Source organism: Haemaphysalis longicornis, unplaced genomic scaffold, assembly GCF_048455015.1.
Source record: "Haemaphysalis longicornis isolate Haplotype H1 unplaced genomic scaffold, Haemaphysalis longicornis Haplotype H1 scaffold_4, whole genome shotgun sequence".
NCBI lineage: Eukaryota > Metazoa > Arthropoda > Arachnida > Ixodida > Ixodidae > Haemaphysalis > Haemaphysalis longicornis.
This window is the reverse complement of record NW_027526361.1, coordinates 159,009,608-159,021,677: the sequence shown is the minus strand read 5'-3', so window position 1 is coordinate 159,021,677 and position 12,070 is coordinate 159,009,608.

Genomic DNA, 12,070 nt, shown 5'->3' with positions numbered 1-12,070 from the left:
TGCATTGAGGAATTAAAACAGAGAGGAAGATCATTTGTTAAATTAAAAGGAGCAATGGGCCCAAGATCGAGCCTTGCGGAACTCCTCTAGTAACTGTGACAGGGTATGATATTCCTGTAGAAGTTAATGTCTGTTGAATGATTAGTAGACGGCTTCGTATCAAGTTATGGCAGGACCTGCTACCCCATAACGCTCAAGCAAAATGAAAGAACGTCATGGTCCCTTGTGTTGAATGCTGCCGAGAACTCTAAGAAAACCCAGCAGCAGCGTCACAGCGGTCAATGAACGATTTAATTTTGTCTGTTAGGCACACAGTCATAATGTTAGTCCATAGGACAGCACGAAAACCTAACTGAGAAAGGGGGAGCAAGCGGATGTTTTTAAAATGGCGAAAAAGGCTGGTTTAAATTAGTTTTTTTTAAACCTTATCTGAGAAGAAAAGGATAGATTTGGGGCGATAATTATGCATAAACCTCGCGAGACCTTTTTTGAGTAAAGGAATATTGTTCGATACTTCAAATTCTTCTATAAATAATACGTATTTAAAAATTAAACGCGTATTTAGTCGTACCACTACTTCAGCCGTAAAAAATAAACACGCGAAATACGCAAGAAATAAAACAAGTGCCAGAAAACAATGAAAATGCGGGAAAGACACGCCGAAATATATATCCAGGCTCTTGCCCGTAACGCCCAGCTGCGACAATGCTGAACGCAACTAGCTGCAGATCATTTGAACGGCTCATTGCCTGAAAGGGTCCCCCTTCCGCCGTGTTGTGACGTTCAGCCGTAACGCACATTTAGCCGTAGTGAGACTCTCCGCCGTGTTGCGACGTTCAGCCGTAACGCACTTTTAGCCGTAGTGAGACTCTCCGCCGTGTTGCGACGTTCAGCCGTAACGCACGTTCAGCCGTAGTGAGACTCTCCGCCGTGTTGCGACGTTCAGCCGTAATGCACTTTCAGCCGTAGTGAGACTCTCCGCCGTGTTGCGACGTTCAGCCGTAATGCACTCTTAGCCGTAATGCGACTGTCCGCCGTAGTGAGATTGATTGATTGATTGATTGATTGATTGATTGATTGATTGATTGATTGATTGGTTGGTTGGTTGGTTGATTGATTGATTGATTGATTGATTGATTGATTGATTGATTGATTGATTGATTGATTGATTGATTGAACGGTTCAACGCGCCGATGCAAAATTTTATGAGTTTATTTTACAAGGAGTTTTCCGTGCACAAACATATTAGTACAAACATACATACAAACATATTAGTACAAACATACAAACACACCGGCGCGTTCGAGTGCAGAGATATTTCGGTACAGAGATTCACGACTACCCGGTCATAGGCTAAAAAACACAACATTGTGAGTTGTTGAAATCAATTCCAACTTTTTTGATGTTCCGAATATTTTCTTTATCACGCATTATCATAGGTGCACTCAATTTCTTTGAAACGATTTCTCCAGCTAGCCATTGCATAATTAAGATGGTTCCCCGATCCCGTGGTATCAATTACTTTTAAATCAGGATCGCCGTGATCTATTTTTAAAAGACGGCGTATGTGCTTACATTGGGAATATTTAACGCATACTTTTAATATTTTTTAACCATTTCTCCTGCAATTATATATTGAAGATTGTCCCTCGATCCTCCTTAAATTAATTGTCTTTGTCATAAATATTCCTTGAATTGATCATTCATTTAATTAATACATTCTTTTAAATATTTTGTTGAGAAGTGAAGCGATTTCCACAAAAGCACAGAATGTGAGTTTTATAGATACCAGGGAGCGTCGATGCAACGTCGCTCATATTCTGAGACGCTGCTTTTACGTGCAATATTGCTGCGGGAAATATTAAGAAGTAAGAGCTCTTCCGTGCTCTCGAACAATGCAAAGGCTTCTTAAATGAGAATGGAATAATTTACAACTGCAGCTAGAAAAAAATCATCAGCCGGAGTAGCAGCGCTCCAGTGACACGAGCTCTTATAAAAAAATTGCGCCCACCTCCCCGCGAGGGGAACCCTGTGTAGATGCGACGCATCGTGGGGTTCACTTGGTGTTTCCGTTGGATTGATTCTGAAATCGCGTGAAACGTGTCGGGAACGCGTATGATTAATATGTTTTATGATTATTATTATGTTTTATTGGCCAATCTTGGTCAATCTCTCTAAGTGGTATGCTTGGGGCTTCGCTGTCGCAACGACCTTTACTCCATCATTGTTGCTGTAAGTAGGAGCTTCTTTTCTTTTATTGCAAGTGTTAATCATTGCCCCATCATGCTTTGTATCAGTAGCTTCTTGACGTAGTTTGAATGAGTCAAGGATATAAGGCGCGTTCGTAGCATTTGATTCTGTATCGGTTTTGTGGCGCAGTGGGAAGAGCACCGTGTATCTCGCGTTCCGTCCACAGAGTCGTGGGATCGAAACCGGGCGTCGCTATAATATTTTTTTTATAGTGTAGGGGGGGGGGGTGTGGACGGACAACAACGCCGTATGGAGGCACAAGGCGAGTGAATGAGATGCAGTCGCATCTAAAAAAAACTGTCTCAACTTTATATACAACCGTGCCTTATATCCATTTCGCAATTATTTATGCCATAGGTCATGTCCACGCGCGGTGGTAATTTACCGTTGGTGTTATAGGAAAACAAGATGTAGTCAGCTTTTCGTTTGTCTGTCATTACCTTAGTTTTAGGTGTGCTGTTGAGTGCATTGCTTGAGCACCAATGCAAAAGGGACGAAATCACTCTCTGCAGCGCGGAAGAGCTGCGATGTTCGAAATTAGGTTTAAATATGTTGACATCATCGGCATATAAAAGGAAGTTACCGGCAATAAATGCAGGTGAAGACCAAACCAAATCCAGGAATAGTTAGGGGCTGTCCTCCGGCAGAAAGCATTATGATTCCCGGTAATCGTATTAGGTGAAACAGTTTAAAATCGAACTGGTTAGTGGGCGGGCTCGATCAGTCCAGGAAAAGAGAGTAAGAGTAATTTTCTTCAATTCATGGAAAGACATCCCGAGTAAGTCAGGAATTGTTCTTTATGCCTGAAGAGGTTGTAAAACAATAAAGAGCTGCTTAGACATATTCATCGGTTTTGGTTCTTATTATACTGAAAACTGGCAATGCTTACAACAGTACTTATAATATAAATATGATTTTCTGAAAATAAATAATAATAAATGTTTCATTAATTAATAACTATATTTAATATTGTTATCACAAGTAATTACGGAACTAGTTCAAGATTAACGAACAAGAAAACATTACCAACGAGCCAGCAGAAAACCGCGAATAAATGAGAGACCAAGAAAGCAAGAAACAATTATTTATGGCTAGCGCCGTAGTGCATGAGCCCGCCAGCCATACCGTCCAGCAAAATTTTCGTAACGACGAAAGCCCAGCCCACACACATATGTGTGGGTGCATTTTTCAGCGTGATGACAGAACGCACACAAGAGAACGGGAGGATTTTTTAGCCGATCGTGTTTTTCCAAGTCCTGCAAGTCGTGTCTTAGGCTTGTTATTCACAAACTACGGGTATAGCAAGAAGAAATATCACTTTTCATGTTGGAGTCAGCCAGCGTGATCGCGCACGCTGGGGCGCCGTTTTTAATGTGCGATTTCTCGCCCCCTGGAGGCAAAATGAGTAACTACCGAAATCAATAAAGTATCTGAAGCGTTCGCAGCGGCTACCCAGGGCTGTGAAACCGGAACCAACACAGGCGCCACATAGTAAACGAATTTGTTGCCCCACACGTTTGTGTGGGCTGGGCTGTAAAGGGATATACAATCACCCTTACAACAGCGTGTCGAGTCTTTATATGATGTGTGGGCGAATGTTTCACCGTTTTACCGATAAGCATTGGACCTTCGCCCCTCTCATCATCATTCACTTCGTGGAGATGGCGGGATTTTTTTTAATTGTGTGCAAGAGCTTTCCAAGGTATTGGCTTGGCTTTATGTAGAAAATTTTGGCGTACATCTGGTAAAGCAAAATATGTTCGTTAATGAATTTCATAAATTACGTTTGCGTTGAATTGAATTTTATTTCGAAATCAGGAACATGGGACGTGAATGAGTACAAAAACACTTCGAGGACCCAAGGTAAAAGCAGCAGGCGAGATCTCCCATGATGACAGTTAAAAAATGCGAAAATAGCATGCATCACTAGAACACAAATGTTAAAAACTTTAAATAAACACTCACCTAAAAAAGAAGGAACTGCATAAAACAAACCCTAAGAAATAGTATGACACTAAGAAGCACGTACACTAAAAACGGAAAAATGATGCAAAGGCAATCCATAGTGCCATATTCACAAAACAAACACGTAATACTGCATTTACAATTCAATCAAGAAGTGTTTCCCAAGAAAGACTTTAGTTTTTGTTTAAAAACTCAAGTGAATTGGAAGTCTAGTTCAAAAATGTAATGGCGAGGAATTTAATCACATGTTTGCCATAGTTATTGTGTATATAAAAGTAGCAAATTACGGCGCGTTGAATTCGGATACCGATTATGTAGCCATAACCTTGATGTAGGGGTAAAACACGAAGGTTATAGAACAATGGGGGAGATTATGCTTGCAGGTGGGAGAATGTAATAATGCGTAGCACTTGTTTCTGTAGTGTTCTTAACTGCGCGATGTGAGTATCATACGCCCAGGAAGAAATGCAGTAATTTACGTGATCATGGACAAAAAACTTAAGACAGGATTAGGAGTGTTTGCGAGTTGAAGTACGGCTGATGTAAACACGAATTAAAGTCGAAGTAAACACTGATGTCAAATAAAACTTTCTTTGATATGGAAAGTACGTGTTCAAAAAATTTAAAGGGAGAATCGACCATCGCACCTTCCCCCTTCCCCACCCCCAAAAAAGTACTGCGGCGAAGTTCTGCCTTGTCACCTGAAAACTAAATGGAGTGGTTGGCTAAAATTATCCTTGAGGGAACTGAAAAGCAAAAAAAAAATTTCACCATCTTCCCGCAGGGGAACCCTGAGTAGTATGCGAAGCAGCCATGGGGTCGACTCAAGTTCCCATTAGTTTTCAGTTCGATCGCGGCGTTGCGGGAGGAGAATGAGGGGAGCGGCGCGCGCGCGCGTCATTTATACCGCGTAGCTACAGTGGCGCCCCAGCGGAGTATGCAGCGGCTACCGTCGCGTCTCTAACCCTAAGCTGCTTCGCATTATCGCGCGCGGAGCCGCAGGTGTTTTCATTCGTTACGCAATCCCGAAGAGGAGATGAGCTTCGGGAAGGAGATGAGGAATGCCGGAGAGGAAAGGAGCGTCGGTGAGGAGAGGAGGAATGCCTCGCATACTACTCAGGGTCGCTTACGGGAAGATGACGGCGGTGGTTGAACGCGAAGCTATGTCATGATGGATTCTTTGTTTGGCCAATCCCTCGGGGCATCCTGCCACAATCATCATCAGGGGTGCCTGGCCAGGCATGCGCAGTGGGGGTGTGGACGCCCCCCCTCCCCCCCCACGGCGTCCACACAATGGCGGAGGGAACAGGCTCGACCATAAGCTGCTTCGCATCTATAAGCAAGTTTTACGTACGTTAAGATAATTTCTTAAGAGGACACAATAGTTGGAAGGAATACAGGTCAGCCTTTAGCATTTGGATCAAGGCACAGCTATTTTGATGGCAGTTAAAGACGGTGGTGCCGTCTATATGCAGTATGCATGAAGGAATTAAAACAGAGAGGAAGATCATTTGTTAAATTGAAAGGAGGAATGGGCCCAAGATCGAGCCTTGTGGAACTCCTCTAGTAACTGTGACAGGGTATGATATTGCTGTAGAAATTAATGTCTGTTGCATGATTAGTAGACGGCTTCGTATCAAGTTATGGCAGGACCTGTTACCCCATAACGCTCAAGCAAAATGAAAAGAACGTCATGGTCCCTTGTGTCGAATGCTGCCGAGAACTCTAAGAAAACCCAGCAGCAGCGTCACAGCGGTCAATGAACGATATTGTCTGTTAGGCACACAGTCATAATGCTAGTCCATAGGACAGCACGAAAACCTAACTGAAAAAGGAGGAGCAAGCGGATGTTTTTAAAATGGCGAAAAAGGCTGGTTTCAAATACTTTTTTTAAAACCTTATCTGAGAAGAAAAGAATAGATTTGGGGTGATAATTAATAAACCCCGCGAGACCTTTTTTGAGTAAAGGAATATTTTTTGATACTTCAAATTCTTCTATAAATAATACGTATTTAAAAATTAAACGCGTATTTAGCCGTACCACTACTTCAGCCGTAAAAAATAAACACGCGAAATACGCAAGAAAGAAAACAAGTGCCGGAAAACAATGAAAATGCGGGAAAGACACGCCGAAATATACATCCAGGCTCTTGCACGTAACGCCCAGCTGTGACAATGCTGAACGAAACTAGCTGCAGATCATTTAAACGGCTGATCGGCTGAAAGGGTCCCCCTTCCGCCGTGTTGCGACGTTCAGCCGTAACGCACTTTTAGCCCTAGTGAGACTCTCCGCCGTGTTGCGACGTTCAGCCGTAACGCACTTTTAGCCGTAGTGAGACTCTCCGCCGTGTTGCGACGTTCAGCCGTAACGCACTTTCAGCCGTAGTGAGACTCTCCGCCGTGTTGCGACGTTCAGCCGTAATGCACTTTCAGCCGCAGTGAGACTCTCCGCCGTGTTGCGACGTTCAGCCGTAATGCACTCTTAGCCGTAATGCGACTGTCCGCCGTAGTGAGATAGAACCGTCGATACGGGGCAGCGGATAAACGTCCTTGCGCGTAGTCTTATTGAGGCGGCGATAATCCAAGCAGAACCGGATCGACCCGTCCTTTTTTGTGACCAGAACAACAGGAGAGGTCCACGGGCTGGTAGAGGGTCGGATGACATTACGGGTAAGCATATCGGACACTTGCTTGTCGATCACGCGGCGCTCCGTAGGTGACACGCGATATGGTCTCTGCCGCAGTGGGGCGTGGGAGTGGTGTCTATTTCTTGTGAAACTGCCGACGTGCGTCCCAGTGTGGTTTGTACACAATCAAAGGAATCGCGAAAACTCTGAAGGAGGGCGATGAGCTTGTCGCGTTGCTCAAGGCTAAGGCCCTTGTCGACGGACTGCAGGAACTTATCCGAGCTTTACGCACGCACGGGACTAAGTGTGCCAACAGTGAGCAGCGATGGTTCGTCGGGCGCAGCGTTCACGTGAGAAGGGTCAACGGCTTCCACACACCCTATACATTCTCCATTGAACAAGGTATTCGGGCAAGAAGATGGGTTACAGATGACGATTAAGCTGCAACCAGACTGGACGTCGATGACAGCAGAGGCGATGGCAGACATTTGCGCGAGAGGAAGGACCTGGAAGGCGTGAAAACCACAGTCGTGTCGTCCACATTGCACAAAACGGGCATTATGACGGCAGATCTCGGGGGAATGTCCGTATCTTCGGAAACAGTTAACTTGGTCGACAGCTCGTTCGACGGCGGCTCGTAGAACGGTAGAAGTTCAACTTGCAAACGGGCGCAATCGATTATGGCATGATGTCGGGATAGGAAGTCCCAGCCGAGGATTATGTCGTGGGAACATGATGGGAGAACAATGAATTCGATGACGTAGGTGACGTCTTGGATGAGAACCCGAGCGGTACACATGGCCAACGGTTTAATCTCTTGCGCGCTCGCAGTACGAAGGGTAAGTTCAGAGAGAGGCGTCGTAACTTTACGTAATGAGCGGCGTAGACGTTCATTCAACACAGACACAGCGGCACCAGTGTCAATAAGCGCGAGGGCGGCGACACCTTCAACAGTCACGTCTATAACATTGGCGGGTGAGAGAGGAGGGCTTCGGAATTTCGACGGGGCTGCAGTTCTTGCCTCCGGAACCGTTAGTTTCCCTCAGCGGTCGGATTCTGGCGGGGACGCATGGGAGACGGCGAACGGCGACGCGGGGAAAAGGGCGACGGCTGGAAAAGGGCGGACGGTCGGAGGAGGACGAATTCGGTGCCTGACCCAAGTCTCCGCAGGTGTAGTACGGTTGCGGTCCATAAGGAGGCACTCGATGGTCGTCGCTAGCAGGCGGTAGCCGCCGACGGCACAACCGAGCGACGTGTCCGGGCATGCAGCACGCGTAACAGATAGGGCGGTTGTCAGATGTGCGCCAGGGGTTCAGCGGTTCAGGTGGCAGCCGACGATAAGGCGTCGCACGCTGGTCTCTCACATACTGGTACGCTTGGAAAGCACCGGGCTGCAGTTGCCGGACCACTGAAGCGTAACTGAAGGGGAGCGCTCCAGGAATGGCGGGGGGCACCGCCATTGTCACTGGTGGTGCGATGGGCGCTGCCACCGGTTGTTCGAGGGGCACTGTCACTTGCGGTTCGAACGGGGGCGCCACGGGTGACGCGATGGTCGCTACCACGGGGGCCGGCACAAGTGTAGGTTGGCGAACTGCAGGAAGCGCCTCGGCGACTTGCTCCCGGATTACGCGGCGTACAGTCGAAGGCAGTGAAGGCGAAAGCACAGACTCATGAACACTGGGAAGCAGAGCCAGCTGTCGAGCAATTTCTGCGCGCATGAACTCCTCGATGTGCGGCAGAAGAGAAGAAAGGTCATGTGGCATCGTGAGAGAGGAAAGGCATCCACGTGAACGCTCTTCATGGGGCGATGTGCGCTGGCGAGTAACGACACGCTGCTTGCGCAGTTCATCGTAGCTCAGGCACCATGTAGTCATTTCGTCCACAGTCTGTGGGTTCTTGTTTAGCAACATCTGAAAGGCGAACTCTTCTATCCCTTTGAGAACGTGTCTGACCTTCTCGCTCTCCGGCATCGCAGGGTCAACTCGCTTGTAAAAGTCTACAATGTCCTCGATGTAACTCGTGTAACTTTCATTGTCCTGTTCGGCTCGGACGCGCAGGCGTTGTTCGGCGTTTAGCTTGCGTAGAGCGGGGCGACCAAACGCTGCCAAGAACCTCGTCTTAAAGGCCGACCAAGTCTGCATCTTCGATTCATTGTTATGAAACCATGACTCAGCTAATTTGTCGAGGGACAAAGGGACGTTGTTGAGTTTGGCAAAGTCACCCCAGCGATTGTGGGTGCTCACCCTTTCGTATGTTGAGAGCCAATCTTCCGCATCGATGTCGTCGCTGCCAGTGAAACTGGGGGGGTCGCGTTGACGCAGTGACCCGTAGCAGATGACGGGCGCAGGCTGCGGCCGGGTCATGTCGTGCTCGATTCCTCGGGAGACAGGAGGGAGCACTCGCTTGCTTCGTAGTTCCAGGCCGGGGACCGTGCAAAGTCTACGACCTTCACCAAAATATAATGGGGTTTATTAGCAAACGGCTAGAGCGTGGTAACGGGGGCTGGTTGTACCAGAGGCCAAGCTAGCTCGGGAGTCCACGCGCAGGTCTCTCAGCAAGATCGTTCTCGATGGGGCTGCTCCGATGACTGAGCCTTGCACATAGACCCAGTTGGGGGATTGACGCCACCTCACAGTCAGCCTCGGTCTCAGTTGAGCACACACCCCTTTGGTCACACTGGCGCGCCTGCTAACGGCCACTATCTCTGTTACAATATATATATAAATATATATATACATATATATATATAGTAAGTAAATGAGGGGCTCGTTTAGGAAATGTTTATATATATATATATATATATATATATTGGTTGGCCTGTATGGAAGGATGGCCACTGGTTCACAGATTAGTTGTAAAGTCAAAGTTGTGGGAACTTCCAAAATTCAAAATTTGTAATTTTAAGAAGTAAGTGTAACTGGTGGTATGCATTTTGTAGATTTGTTTAAATATGGTTCATATGGAGTCTTAATTAATGTCTTAATTTCTAATATTGTGAATTTGTGTGCAAAGAGTACTGTTTGAGCAATGAATGCCTGTATGATGGCAAACAGTAGCAGTTAATTTTAATTTAATATATTGTCACGTAGCCAAGGACGAAGCAGTTGTTTGGAAAAGAAACAAGTTTATTGGAGCGAACTTGTGCTCCCCTAACAACTGAAAAGAATACAGAGGCGGCGAAGCAGTGGTCAACAAAGTGACGTTACGTGCGTCGGAGAGCGTCGCAGAATCGAATGCCCCGGCGTCCGCACTGCAGGCTTTTTATCTTTTGGCGCGCGTGGTTCTCGAAACGTCGATTCGCATCGAGAACATAGTAGATCCAAGAAGATTATTCTGGGCTGTTCACGTTAGATCGGAATGCTCTCCCTATCACAACAGATAACACATGCGGCACAGAAAGAAAGAAAGGAACACGCGCTTCCCTTGGCGCAGAGATAACACAGACCGGCGCAGCCGGCGGTAAAAGCAAAACACAAATAAACAAACCCAATGTATGGTTCGCGGCATTACCCCCCCTCTAAGAGTGCATCGACCCGATGCTAACCTAAGCGACAGTCCGAACAAATGAAAATAAAAGTTCGTCATCGTCCGTAGAAAGGTTTTAAGCGAACCACGTGGACGACTTCAGGCCGCGTGCGTTGTCGTGATGTGCTGGAGTCACCATCGGGGATCACTTCGTAGGAAAGTTGGCCAACACGTCGTAGAATCTGGTAGGGTCCGAAATACCGTCGCAGGAGCTTCTCACTGAGTCCGCGTCGTCGGATGGGAGTCCAAACCCACACATGATCCCCTGGTTGGTACTCGGCGTCTCGGCGTCGGAGGTTGTAGCGGCCCGCATCCACCAGCTGCTGGTTCGTTATACGAACTCGAGCGAGCTGGCGGGCCTCCTCCGCACGTTGAAGATATCCGTGGACGTCGGCGTTGAGGTCGTCGTCATCTACGTGCGGAAGCATGGCGTCGAGCATCGTAGTCGGCCTTCTACAGTAGACAAGCTCGAACGGCGTCAGCTGCGTCGTCTCCTGGATAGCCGTGTTGTACGCAAACGTGACATACGGGAGCACTTCGTCCCAAGTCTTATGTTCAACGTCAACGTACATTGACAGCATATCTGCGATTGTCTTGTTCAGACGTTCTGTTAGTCCGTTCGTTTGGGGGTGGTACGCCGTCGTTCTTCGGTGATCCGTGTTGCTGTAGCGTAATACTCCTTGCATCAGCTCCGCAGTAAATGCCGTTCCACGGTCTGTGATTAGGACTTCCGGGGCTCCATGCCGCAGCACAACTTGGCTTACAAAGAACTTCGCCACTTCTTGTGCAGTCCCCCTCGGAAGAGCGGCGGTCTCTGCGTAGCGCGTCATGAAGTCTGTCGCTACGACAATCCACTTGTTCTGTGATCGTGACGTAGGGAACGGGCCTAAAAGGTCCATTCCAATCTGTTGAAATGGTCTCGATGGGACGGCGATCGGTTGCAGAAGTCCGGCGGGTCTTGTCGGCGGCGTTTTTCGTCGCTGGCACTCACGGCAGCTCCGAACGTAGTGGGTGACGTCAGAGGTAAGGCCGGGCCAGTAGTACCTCGCCTTGATTTTTCCAATAGTGCGGGCTGTGCCCAGATGTCCGGAAGACGGGTCGTCGTGGCACGCTTCCAAAATGACGAGAAGGTAATTCGCTCTTGTTCCGGGGCTGAAATTCTTCTTCACAAGGACGGAGTTTCTCAGGCTGAATGCTGGTAAGCTGCGTTTGAAGGTCCTAGGAACGGCAACGTTGCATCCCTCGAGGTACTCGATTATGACGCGTAAGTCGGGGTCAGCACGCTGCTGGGCGGCTAGGTTGCTCTCCGTCACAATCCCGAAGAACGCGCTGTCTTCATCAGAGTCTTGTGGTGGTGGGTCGACGGGGGCGCGGGACAGGCAGTCGGCGTCGGAGTGTTTCCTGCCGGATTTATAAACGACTGTAACGTCGAACTCCTGCAGGCGCAAGCTCCACCGCCCAAGACGGCCAGAGGGGTCCTTCAAATTGGCGAGCCAACACAGCGCATGGTGGTCTGTTACAACCTTGAATGGCCTTCCATACACGTATGGGCGAAATTTTGAAATCGCCAATATAATAGCCAGGCACTCTTTCTCAGAGGCAGAATAGTTTTTCTCCTCCTTCGACAGACCACGGCTGGCATAGGCGATTACCCTTTCGCAGCCGCTTTGCTTTTGGACAAGGACGGCACCCAAGCCTATATC